The following is a 13,632-nucleotide window of genomic DNA, read 5'->3' as shown; positions in this document are numbered from 1 at the left end:
AATTCCCCAAAAGGGAACTCATGGTTAACAGACTCTTCATCATCAGAACCATATGCCAAAGTCGAAGGCATCTGTGAAGAATATTACAAAGACGCCTCACCAGACAGAGAATCCTCATCCCAGGAATCTGGTTCCCAAAACCATTAGAAGGGGCAGAGGTCCAAGGAGGAGCAGGTGCTGAAACCCCTTGAGGAGGCATTAGGGCCATTATAGGTTCATAGGTTAGTACTAGGTTAACTGCCCTTGTGGGCCATTTTAAGACTAGCCAATTAGCCCATGTAAAAATCAAACCTTGTACCTTGTGCCTGTAAGGTAAGCAACTTAACAATTGTGCCAACCTTCCTTCAACTAAGGCAGATAACAAGCCCTGAGTAAACTCCTGCCATTCCCTTTGAGGATCCATAGAACAAACGGAAACAAGCTTCAGTTTTTTTCTTTTCTTAGAGGAGGCATCAACCCTAACATATACTGGAGGGTTTGACCCTTGGCAAGATTCAAGAAAAGAACCTGGAACTTTATCCCTGAGCAATACCTGAGGAATCCCTCTAGGATGTTTGGCGTAGACCCCTGCAAAGCCTCAGAGGATGTGCAAAAAGACGTATCCATGCCGGCCTCTTGCTGTCATGGTAGTGGAATCCAGCATAAACAACTAATAACCCAAAGAGATATTACCTGCATCTAGAGAGACGTCTGATGATGGCTGGACAGTTAAATAATTCGGCCCAGACTTCTTGGCCTTCTTCTTACCTAGTGGGAGGATCTCAGGGTTAAGGATTCTGCCATGATGCCTGGGGATAACTCTCTAAGCCTTTGGTTTTCAAGAGAAATGGTCAGGGAAGACAAATGGCTTCTGAGTGTCTTAGACAAAAATGCCTCACAGATACCACAAGAGGTATGACTGTGGGAAGTGCCCAAACAAAAAAAACACTGTTTGTGATGATCCTTATTGGGATTCTGCCTCCCACACTGATATTTTCCCCTCTGGGATGACATGAACTCTAGACAAAATGTTCGGTATATAACATTATATTTGTCTATAGCCTGTTGGTCTGTGGATCATTTTCTTCCTGCCATAAAAAATACAAGACCAAGAAAGTAAATTCAAAAGAAAAAGAAAAAGAAAAATAACCCCAATGGAGCACTTACCTGGTGTTGCTAAGTATAAAGTACAGCAACAAAACATTTAAACCATCTGGCAACAATAGTGTTTGAAATGGTGGCAAAAGCAAGTTCTGGGTAATTTCATCCATACATACATGTTATGCTCTATGTTCTGTGTGGGGAGCATAAATCTGAAGTACAGCACAAACAAGATCCTTTTCAAGCTTACCTATACTGGCTGAGCAATAGGCTGCCCGGGAAGGGACATCCCTTATGTACCGAATACCTGCAACAGTGATATGGAAGGACATCTGCAGTGTTTTGCAAAAATGGAATCCAGAGCTATTCTGAAAATAGAATAATAACATTGCCTGTTTCTTTCCAACTAAAATCCCACATATTCTCCTTCTAAGTGTAAATACCTATGAAATGCAGCACATCATTATAATGAAGAATATGCATTTATTACACACAGTACTTGTGATTTTCTCTCTGTCTTCAGTGCCATTATAAAAAAAAAAAAAAAAAGCTTGTAGTGTGTGTAGTAAGAAAAAAGGCTTTGGGTTTCAAATGAATAACAGAAAGAAAGACATGAAAACAGGTTTTGAAAAGGATTTTAAATTTAATTTCCTCGAAGCCATTTGGTTCTACTTGTGCATGCTCAGTGGAAACCGTGCAGTCACATTTTAGCTCTGTAAATGTATATGGCAAAGTACTGTAGTTTTTGGATGAACTTTAAAGTTATAAGACAAAACAGAAAAGAAGCCATGGAAAATTCTTGGGGAAGTACGAGTCACATCTTCAATAAGCTTTTCATATATGTTATGGAAATATATTTTTTTAAATACCTCCTTAAAACAGCTCCATCTGTAACAGTAGTTCTAGTGATGCAATAGAAGACAAATGAAATCTCCAAATGCTCTTGCAAGGAAATTGTACAGTCCCCACTAATTAAATGAACTAATATGATGAGAATCTAATGAAAGTTCAGAAACTGCAAATGGATGCTACACGTGTTAACTTCCAAGTCATTTTCCTGATTTCTGATCAAAGTCAACTAGTTTGAAAGCCTCTTGGCAGTGGGAAACTCAGCCACTTAAATAACTTATATTTGGAGACATCAGACAGGAAGTATGCATCAGGGAGAGTGTGTAAGTCATGCGTACTTGATACAGGTGCTGTTTATAATTACCTGGAATCCAGCTTCAGGGAACAGTGATAACATAATAAACTGAGAGCTAAACAGAAAATAATTAACCAGACTCCTCCCCACCCTCACATTCTCACTTTTTTAAATCACAAGTGGTTTCATTCCTGTTAAGAACATTGCATTACAGCATGCTTCCAGTCTGCTTTACTGAATTTAGACTATTTACACTCTTCTGACATCCGCGGTGGTGCAGCGGTAGTGTTGTTGCCTCACAGCAAGTGGTTCTCCCGTTCGATTCTTGGCTGGAGTGCGGGGAGTGCCTTCTGTGTGGAGTCTGCATGTCCTCCCCATGGTTGGGTGGGCATTCGAAAGAAATGCGTAAATGGGCGTGCCTTCATTGAAGGTTGAACGTCGAGCTGGAGTTTGTGCATTAGGCCTGGCAAGCCAGCATGTAAAACTCTACTGCCAATCATTAGCGGACCGGAGTTCCGCTGTGTCGACCCCTAACCGGGAAAAGCCGAAAGACAACAACACTCCCACTTCTGCTACGCCCCCACCTGCTACTCTTTTGTTCTCTGTGTTCACATTCATAAACATTCCCCACACAAATAAATATGACAAGAAAATGTTCAATTGTTTTATTTTTTAACTTCAGATCTTGTCAGCACTGAACTACTTGTGATGTACTGATCCAATGAACAATACATACTAATGTGTATCACAGCTAATTGCTAACAACCAATTAAGCGATAATGCACAGAAAGTCATAACTAGAAGGTCACCAGTTTAAAGTCAGAAAAGAGTTAAGAAGGTGAGTTTTATAACATCTGTCTTTCTCCCTTTTTTCTGAGTTTGTATGATCATAGAGAGTGTCATTTAGGTTGTTGAATCTTGTGCTCACGGCAAAGAAAAAAAAAGCCAGTACACTAGGTTAGAAATCAGCTGAACGCAGTTTGATGGCTTTTTTTTTTTTTTTTTGCAAGATCATGAACAGGAAGAATGTGTGGAATTTCTCTTTCTCCTAGTGCTATGTCAGAGTTGGTATATGTAATTAGCAGGGGTGGGGTGTAGGGGGTCCCAATGCAATAAAAATGTAATTTGTTAATTTTTTGAGGTTGCAAAAATCAACCAATCTTGTTTTGTACACAAGTATATAATGTTTTTTATACATATATATATATATATATATATATATGTGTGTGTGTGTGTGTGTGTGTGTCCACTTCTGAATCTCGATATACTGAAATATGGAATGTCAATATCTCGAAACCAGAATGCCGAAAACTGCAGTTGTTCGAAACTGCACTTTGCCGAATCTGAGGTTGCTGAATGCTTGGTAGATACTCCTTGGTTTGTTTTTTTAGTGTGCTGTTACTTTAAGGTGTAGTTGTTTGTGGGAGTTGAGGATGGCGGTCAATGTGCGGTTATGTTCAGAGTTCCAGGTAAATTTGTTGTATTTCAGGATTTTTGGTAGGACTGTGTTTTTTAACGTTTTTGGAAGTTGTAGGTGAAGGTTAGGGTAGGTAGGTAAGGGTGTGTGTGTATAGGTGTTGAGAGTGGTGATAGTTTTATATGTGCAGTGTGTGTGTTTCTTGTGGGTGTAAGTGTGTGTGTAATGGGAGTGTAGGGTGTGTAGAAGTAGGTCTGTTGCTGTTTTTGTGTTAGTGCGGCCTCGGAGTTGGTATATGTAAGTAGTGGGGGTGTGGGGGGCTTGCCCTCCTTCTTAAACGTAGAATAGTGTTATGTGTTTTTTTTTTTTTTTATCTCGGGGAGGGTTGGGTGTTGTTTTTGTTTTGTTGTTTTAAATATTTTGAATGTCAGTGTTTTGGGTTTTTTAGATTTGTGGACTTCAGTTATTCTGGTCTCGAGATACTGAAATTTGGTATTTCAGTATTTCAAGATTCAGAAGTTGACCTATATATATATATATATATATATATATATATCTATATATATATATATATATATATATATATATATATATATACACACACACACACACACACACACACACACACACACACACACACACACACACACACATAATCTGCAAGAAAAACTCAGCCAAGCTAGAGTTTTCCCTGTGTGATACCTTAAACCTCACATAAAGGAGGACCATGGGGTATATGCAAATGACCCCTTAAGGATATTGAGTGTTTCCACTAAATGGTTTCTTAAATGTCCTTGCCTTTTTTTACTTTCGAAGTCATTATCATTACAGGCCAATAAAGCCAAACCCCATTATCTGCGGACATGCATGTTTTGGCCTTTTTGTTAGCCTACTCATCAAAGCATAAGTGGATAGTTTGGCTACAGTTCAGAAACACAGGGTCTTTAAACCCAACTGATGCTCATAAGGATTAAGGTGCCTGCAAAATATCCCAATTAACATCCAAACCAAAGGGTAAAAAGGTCACACAGACAAAGCATTCAGTAAAAGGTGAAAGAAAAACCCAGCCAAGCCATTTTCACACACTGGGTCTCTAACAGCACAGTCAGCAAGACAGAGATCTCCCCTCAAAAGTCTATAAGATACTCAGTAAAGAACTAGACCTTGCAGCTCTCTTGGTCTTTGATATTTTGGTTAGTAATCTTAAGGGTTTTTCTAATTATTTGATAAGTTTTGTGATATACTTCCCAAAGTGGGCATTATACTCAATAACTGGCCTGATCAATGCTGAGTATAAGGGAGTGATTATCTCATTAGACCTTAATGATATTCATTTGGCAATTAGCTGGGCAAAATAAAAGACTTTCCTGACAAATGTTGTCACATGATGGTCAAAAGAGATGGGGCTGGCAACTGAAGTACCTAGGTCTCTAATTACATTTTCATTTTATAGTCATATTTTGTCTATGCAGTATAATGAAGGGAGGGGTTCTATACCAAGACTGATGATATGGTCTTTTAACATTTACTTTAAGCCTATGTTTTCTATAAAAAGAGTTTACTAGGGGAGAATTCATTCATGAGTGTGTGGGTGTCACAGAGCCCCAGTTTGTAGTCGCATGTAGACTTTGTTAGGAAGAGATTTTGACTCTCTGCTTCACTAAGAAATGCTATTTATATTTGTATAGTTTCTTATTACTGTAAATCTTATCCTGTTGTATGATAATTTTTGTTTAGCTGTTTTCTGTAGTAATGTTTAATTTGTTACTGGAGCTTTTCTCCCTGGGACTCCACTGAAAATGGGTTATTCTGACCCAGTGGACTTTCCCGGTCAACAAATGTCAATAAATAAAAAAATAAATAAATAATCAACCGGCTATATTGTTAAATCATATGGAGAATTTATTTTTCATCTTGATTAGCACTTTCAATAAACTACCTTCCAAGATAATTGTTACAGAAAGGGATTCAGATATTTCAGGACTTTGGATGGAAGTGTTAAAGGTAAAATTGGCACTAAATGTATTTGCAATGATATCAGAAATGTCTGTTTGGGTCAGAACAGGAGGTGTCATTATGAATATGTTCAGAGCGATGTAGGGTATTGCTTTTTAGTGTTTAATGCAGCTAAAGAAGAATTTAGAATTATCTTTGGTTTTGGATGCCTAAGTTCATGGGGTCCTTCACTGGACCCAGTAGTGTTCTTCACTTTTTGTAATGCTTTGATATTATTCTTGAGAAGAGGAGTTTGGGATCTACTAATTAGTTTAAGGTGCTTCTTTCTTTTATTGAACAGTTTATTTACAGTGATGGATCAGCAGAATGGTTTGTTTCTGAATTTTCTGTGGTACTTTATTGTTTAGCTTACTTTAAGGGCTTGTGGCTGTCCAAGTTTGCAGTCTCATCATAAACTCTCCAGAAGATACTGAGAAACTCTATGAAGGCATGTCCCAAACAAACAGCTGGTGTAAAAAACAGCAACTGAAAACAAACTCCAAAAAGGTGTATAACCATTTATTTTAGAAGGCATGTCTGCCCTTTTAACTATTACATTTGACAACACTCCACTAAAAATTGATCCCACAGCTGGGAATCTTGGAGCATATGTCAACAATGAACTTTTATTTGATTTATCACATTTCCACTGTTAAAAAGAAGTTTGTTTTCACTGCATAGCTTCTGTCTAAAGGATTTGCAACCAGATCCAAGGATGTAATTGTTCCACTGTACTTAGCACTCATTAGGCCAGTCATTGAATAAAATGCCCCTTTTGGTATATACCTGCACAAACACTTGTCACACCTAGAATGACCACAACACTCTCTCCATAAAAAAATCAAGAACGTAAATGGTAAAAATGATGGAAACGGTCTCAAAGCCTTGTCCCTCTTCTAAGTATCATAGAGGCTACTGAGAGGCAATCTCTACCTCACATACAGAGCTTCAACAGAACTTGTTCTGTCAGACTTATTACACATTCACAAGTCAAATGGTATCATAAACACCGCTCAAGGTATTTCAATCTCTTTTACAAAATAATAAGAACATATTGGAGGGATAGGTCTGCATGACAGTAAATACCTTTTCTGTAAAACCGCCTTTGAGTTCACATAAGGCAAAGTACTTCTCTTACGCTATTCAAATTTTAATTTGGACAAATGGATGGATACGCACAAATGTACCCCCCCAGCTCGGTTTGTACCCCTGTCCTCATAGATAAGTGAAATGTAAATATCTCACTATATCCTTGTTTGGCCCATCTCTGGGTTAGTTGTGTGCAAAATATAAGGGTTAAAAGCTACTTTGGGAAATTAAGGCTAGGTTTCTTAAGATCCTCATAGATCAATAGCCTAGTAAGTGCCTATGAGCTTAGTTCTGGTTGGAGAGATATGCAGTCAGACAGAAGAGGAAACATGGCTGACATATGTAAATGTCTCAAGAGTAAGGTTGGCAAACAAAGCCACAGACAGAGCCCTTCTGGGGTAAATGTGAATTATGTTGACTATGGGACCAAATACAAGTTTATAACCAAGCAATAGCATGTTTCCTTTGAAGTAGTCAGCTATATTACATTATTTAGAAAAACTGAAATGGTGTCAGACTTCATTATTTTTCTTTACAAAAGACGGAGTACAACAAAAACAAACTACAAAGCAATTTGGGATAGATGAACTAGAAATGATGCTTTGGCCAAATATATGTTGGTAATATGGCAAATGTATGTGGTGGAGAGGGAAGGAGTGGTTATCAGAGAATTTGTGAAGACAGTTAAAACTGTGACAGTTTGCATATATGAGCTTACTCAATAATGATTTCTGCATAGAGGAGACCACACAGGAAAGTTTTATGCTAGAAAAATTATTTTGTACTGCAGATATAATCAAATGCTGAACTACTCATTATGGATTTCTTACGCATTTCTGTTAACACACACACACACACACACACAGATGTATATATATACATATATATATATATATATATATATATATATATATATATATACACATATATATATATATATATATATATATATATATATATATATATAAGAGCACTTTTTTATTTCTTATTCTTTATATGTAAAAAGTGTGGATTTTAGACAGGTGTACACTACTGCCCTTTAGTTACTGAACTAAAAATTATTTCCTCGTCTGCTCAATGACCCTTTAAATAGCCTTGTCACTAATTAGACAAATATATACATATCTATACTTTTCAATAAGGTTTCATGCTTGAGCTGAAAATGGAAAATATAATGTAACCTCAAGGGGGTTACGTAGTCCAGAAATGTCCTGAGAACTTGAACTTTCTTTAATATAAAATAACATCTCAGTGATAGAAATCACCTGACAGTAAAGAATTAAAAAAAACGTCTCTCCCATCATTCATGTTTCCGCCGTAAGGTATTAAATCAAGCCTTAGCATGCCATATCATATACTGCAGCTTCATACACTGAAGGGTAAAATCAGAATAATTACTGGAATATGAAACCCTTGCTTTTTTAACTACTAATAGCCTGAACTAAAGCAGAGCTTTCACCATGAGTCTGACATTATGCTAAATAGAAAATAAATATGTTTCCTTCCCTTTGCCTTTTATTATCTGCCTTTTATCATGATGATCATCCAAACCTTTTCATATATTTTCTCTTGGGCATACAAGCACCACACTTTCAACATGGGCAACTCTTTTTCACTGTATAAATGTAAAATACAGGCGTGTGTTTTTAAATTAAAGAAAACACTGTAAAATGTGAACTTCAAGATTGTTGCAACATTGCCATCTGCTGTAAGAAAAACCAAGCCAAGCATTTCAAATGTGTCTTTTGAAGCTGAAAAGATCTTATGAATCTCTTTGATGTTTACAAGTCAGCTCCAGTGAGTCTGGATAAAGGTTTCAGGACCATTGTTTTAAGGTTAAAGTTAAGGGCCAGAATTTTCATGTGGAAGGTGCTTTATTGCTCTGGTTTCTGCTAGAGAGTATATGTGAAATGCCTTTTATTGTTGTAGTCTCCTGAGCAGGTGCTAGCTCGCTAAATAATGCAGTTTGTTTTCCTGGGAACTCCAGACCAAGTGTCAACATGATGTAATTTGGGAGGGCCTTAGAGAGATATTGGTTAGTGCTTAAAAACTATTGCTGAGTGAGAGACTGAGAGCATTTTGATCTTGGACATCTATCCCAGCACTGCTTATGCTTTATATATGTAAGTAGGATTATAGCACTGTGATTTCTCTTAGGAATAGATAAACTTAGAAGAAAGTTAGATTAAGTATTTTTCTTTGAAATTAGATCTTTCCTATGATATTGTTTTAAGTTTCTGTGTGATCTCTGAACTTGAGTAGCATAATACTGTAGTAGTTTTGTCTTGTGTTTTAATTATTTATTATTAAATATTGTAAAATCTTTACCTGTGGCTAGTTTATGTAGATATAATTTAACCTCTAAAGTCCATTACATATTTACAGATTTTACTGTCTAAATCACTCGACATTAAGCATTGACTGTCTAGTCATACTACCATTGGATTATAATATTGCACAATAATAATTGGACACCCTTTTAAGGGCCTTTTAGTAGCTGAAAATTATTAGCTGGGTGGTGGCAGGAATTAGTACTGTTTGGTCTGTGTAATAGGGGCACAGCTGGAGAACCTGTGCCAGCCTTTTCCCAGGAGGGACTGTGTGGTTGTATACCCTCTTCTCAAAGTGTGTGTTGTGTCGACTACTTGGGCAGGGACACAAAACACTGGTTGGACAGAGAGGGTACTGCAGGTTTTAGCTTGCCCAGTTAGGCTGAGACCTGGACCCTATAGCTGTGCCAGTGGGGAGTCTTATTGGGGACCTGGTGAGCAAGGGAGCAATCAGCCCCAGACTGACTGTGATCTCTGTGTGCATGTAAGGGAAATTGTACTTTACTGTGTGTATTAGTTATCTTTTCTTCTTCTAGGAGTTGCCCTCTCTGGTGTCAGTGATGAGGACTGAGGCTTCTTGGTTGCTGGGCCATAGCACGGGCGTCACATATTGGTGGCAGTGGTGGGATATCCTATCACATATTGGTTTGCTGTGGTGGGATCCACATCACATATTGATTAGTTGGCAAACACTAACTGGCTTGTAGTGGTATGGGTAGATTGAATTCCTGTAGCTTATGTACAGTGATCTCTAAAAGTGTTTTATACTCTAAAACAGCCGAGCAGTGTATTCATATCACAATTGTTTTATTTCTTTTGTTAGCTTAGTGTTAGTCAGGGTGAGCAGGCAGCATGTCAGCAGAGGAGTATGGAAAGCTGACCAGGAGCCAGCTGGTGGACATATGCCAGGCTAGGGGACTGGTGCATGGTAACCTGACTAAGGCAGACCTGACTGCAGCCTTGGTTACAGCTGCATCAGAAAACAGCAGCCTGGAGGACAATCAGACTGACAGTGGAGATACAATATCCTCGGAGAATGGACAGATCAACCTTTCTGCAGTGGACTTAAAAATCCAGCTGGAGCTAAAGAGACTTGAGTTGGAGGCCAGGCGTATGGAACTAGAAGCAGCTGAAAAAATGAGGAGTCTACAAGCTGAGGAAAATGAATGGCAGAGGAGGCATGAGAGGGAAATGCTGACTCTTCGCCAGAGTCATGGAGGTAGTGGGGAAGGGAGTAACTGGACCCCAAAAGCACAAAAAGTCAGTAAATTTCTTCCACAGTTTAAAGAGGGGGATAATTTTGATAGCTTTATTCATATGTTTGAGTGGGATGTAAACAGTTTGAAGTTGACCAAGGGCTCTGGGTACGGTTCCTGACCCCCTTACTCCATGGTAAAGCTGTAACTTCTTTAGCAAAAATGCATGCCACTGACTGTTTTGATCATACTGCTGTAAAAAGACACTTGTTGGAATGTTTTAAGCTAAAACCTGAAATGTATAGGAAAAAGGTTTGTGAGCATAGATGCAAGGCAGATGAAAATGTATGTGAATATGTTGCTGAACTGAGCACTTATTTTCATTGCTGGGTGAGTGGATGTCAGGTCACCACTTCTGAAGGGCTGGCAGACTTTTTGGAAAGGGAACAAGCCCTTAGCACTTCGCCTGAGGACATGAAGATCTGGTTAGCTGATAGACAGTGTGCTACTTCAGAGGAGTTGGGGAAGAAGGGAGACATATACCTAGCAAGCAGGGCAGCTATGCACAGGAAAGGGACCCACAGTACTGCTCATGGGACTAAATGAACCCATGGTGGCAGCACAGACTGCCCCAACAGAATCCGCCAGTAGCAGGGGAAGCCACTAGTCCAGGTACACATCCAGGAGCTAGGGTTAAATGTTTTGAATGCAACCAGTGGGGCCATGTGATATACAGATGTCCATGGAGGCAAGGTGGGAAACCAAAGGTGAAAGAGCCAGTAAGTGGGAAAGACAAAATGCCAACAGTGCATTGTCTTGAGACAACAGGGGTATGGAACTACCATCCTGCAGATGTCCTGAGAGAGAAGGATTTGGATGAGGCAGTACTATGTACTTATGCAGTTACATGCAGTGAGGCTAGGAGACAAGCATGTGGGTCTGGTAGCCTGGGGGAGACCCAGACAGACTGCATACTTGCAGCCAGGACTGCTGAGGTGGTTACTTCAAGGAGTGAGCTATGCTGTAGCAGTGAGACTGAATGTGAGCCACAGCTGCTTGTTGGTACTGATGTTCCATCTGACAGGGTAACTGCAAAGGTAGAGGTGAGTAGTAGTACCCAGGCTGATAGTGAGGCACCACTGTCAGAGGCTGCCAGACTTCCTGTGGAAGGGGAGCTGGGAAGGGTTACAAGGAGAGACTTGAGACAGGCTCAGCTCTCAGACCCTACATTGCAAGGCCTGAGGCAGGTAGCTAGGGAGGCACCTGATTCTCAAGGGAAGGGGGAATCTGTATACTGGAACAAAGCGTTACTGTACAGACAGTGAACCCCTGAGGGAGGGCTAGAAGGTGAGAGAGTACAGCAGTTGGTAGTGCCTAGAGCTTACCATCTGGTGCTTCTAGCCATAGCCCAAGATATTCCCTTTGTAGCTTATATGGGCATAAAACGTACAAAGAGGCATATTATGCAAAACTTCTATTGGCCTGGAATTTCCAGAGATGTAACAGGGTACTGCAGGACCTGTGAGCAGTGCCAAAAGGTAGCCAAGGCAGGAGACAAAGTGAGAGCTCCTTTGATGACTTTTCCCATGATCGAGGAGCCATTTCAGAGGGTAGCTATGGATATTATGGGTTCTCTAAGTACCCCAAGTTCCACAGCAAAAAGGTATATCCTAGTGATTGTAGATTATGCTACACGATACCCTGAGGCAGTGGCCTTGTCCTCCATTGAGGCCGAGAAGGTGGCAAATGCTTTGCTAGAGATTTTCAGCAGGGTAGGTTTCCCAAAGGAAATACTGTCTGACAGAGGTGCCAATTTTATGTCAGACCTGCTAGCTTGTCTGTGAACATCCTGTGAGGTGAAGCACATGAAGACCACCCCTACCATCCCCAGACTAATGGTCTTGATGAGAGGTTAAACTCTATAATCAAGTCCATGCTACGGCATTTGCAGATCAGTTTAATAGGGAGTGGGACAAATATTTGCCCCATCTGTTGTTTACTTACAGACAGGTTCCCCAGGAATCCACAGGTTTTTCTCCCTTTGAGTTGCTGTATTGGCATAGGGTGAGGGGACCTCTAGATTTAATTCGAGATGAGTGGGAAGGTGAGTGTGAGTCTCGCAAGGAGTCTGTTGTGACATATGTCCTGAACCTCAGGACAAGGCTCAGGGAACTCATGGTCCTGGCCCAGGAGAACCTGGAAGAAGCCCAACAACAGAAAAAGGTGTGGTATGACAGAAATGCTCGAGCTAGAGAGTATGCTGTAGGGCAGCAGGTGATGGTTCTCATTCCTGTCAGACACAACAAGTTGCAAGCAGCTTGGAAGGGACCCTACAAGGTGGTAAGAAGGGTAAGTGATGTTAACTACATGGTGGAACTGCTAGGCAGAAGGCAGGGACACAAATTGTACCATGTTAACATGATGAAACCTTACCATGATAGGGTGGCCCTTGTGCTGAGCATTTGCAGTGGATTGCAGGAGGAGTCTGAGAGAGATCTTGTGACTGATCTCCTCAGTGAGGGTCAGGCTGACACCTCAGTGGAAGGGGTAGCAATGTCCCAGCAGCTATTTCTTACCCAGGTTTGAGAAATCTGAGCAGTGTTGCAGGAGTTTGGGGGAATGTTCACTGGGAAACCAGGGAGCACCCACCTGGTGCAGCACCAGGTGAATACAGGACCCCAAAGACCTATCAGAATGGCCCCTTATAGGGTGCCTAAGAGTCAAACAGACTCTGAGGGAAGAGGTACAGGAGATATTGGAACTAGGGGTGATTCAGGAGTCCAACAGTCCCTGGGCCTCCCCAGTGGTACTGGTGCCAAAAAAGGATGGCAGCACCACGTTCTGTGTGGATTACAGGAAATTAAATAGTCACATAGAGGCAGATGCTTACCCCATGCCTAGGACAGTTGAGGCCCTAGAGCAGCTGGGTGGGGATAAGTATCCTACAACCATTGATCTTACCAAGGGTTACTGGCAGGTGCCTTTGACTCCTAGTGCTAGAGAGAAGACAGCCTTTGTGACTCCTTTTGGCTTGTATGAGTTCACAAAGATGCCCTTTGGGATGAAGAATGCCCCAGCAACTTTCCAGAGGCTGGTAGATCATATCTTAGCAGGAGCAGGAGGGTTTGCCTGTGCTTACATGGATGATATTGCTATCTACAGCCATTCCTGGCAAGAGCACCTTCAGCATATCAGGGAGGTGCTGGGCAGGGTTGCCCATTAACCGAACAAATGTCATGTGGGTATGGCAGAGGTCTCCTGCCTAAGACACAAACTGGGGAGTGGTAAGATAAGGCCAGAACCTGCCAAAGTGGAAGCCATTCTGGCATGGCCTGCACCTGTTACCAAAAAGCAGGTGAGGGCATTCTTAGGAACAGCAGG

This window comes from Protopterus annectens, chromosome 8.part1, assembly GCF_019279795.1.
Source record: "Protopterus annectens isolate FY-2018-M chromosome 8.part1, PAN1.0, whole genome shotgun sequence".
Classification (NCBI taxonomy): Eukaryota; Metazoa; Chordata; order Ceratodontiformes; family Protopteridae; genus Protopterus; species Protopterus annectens.
This window is presented reverse-complemented; position numbering follows the sequence as displayed.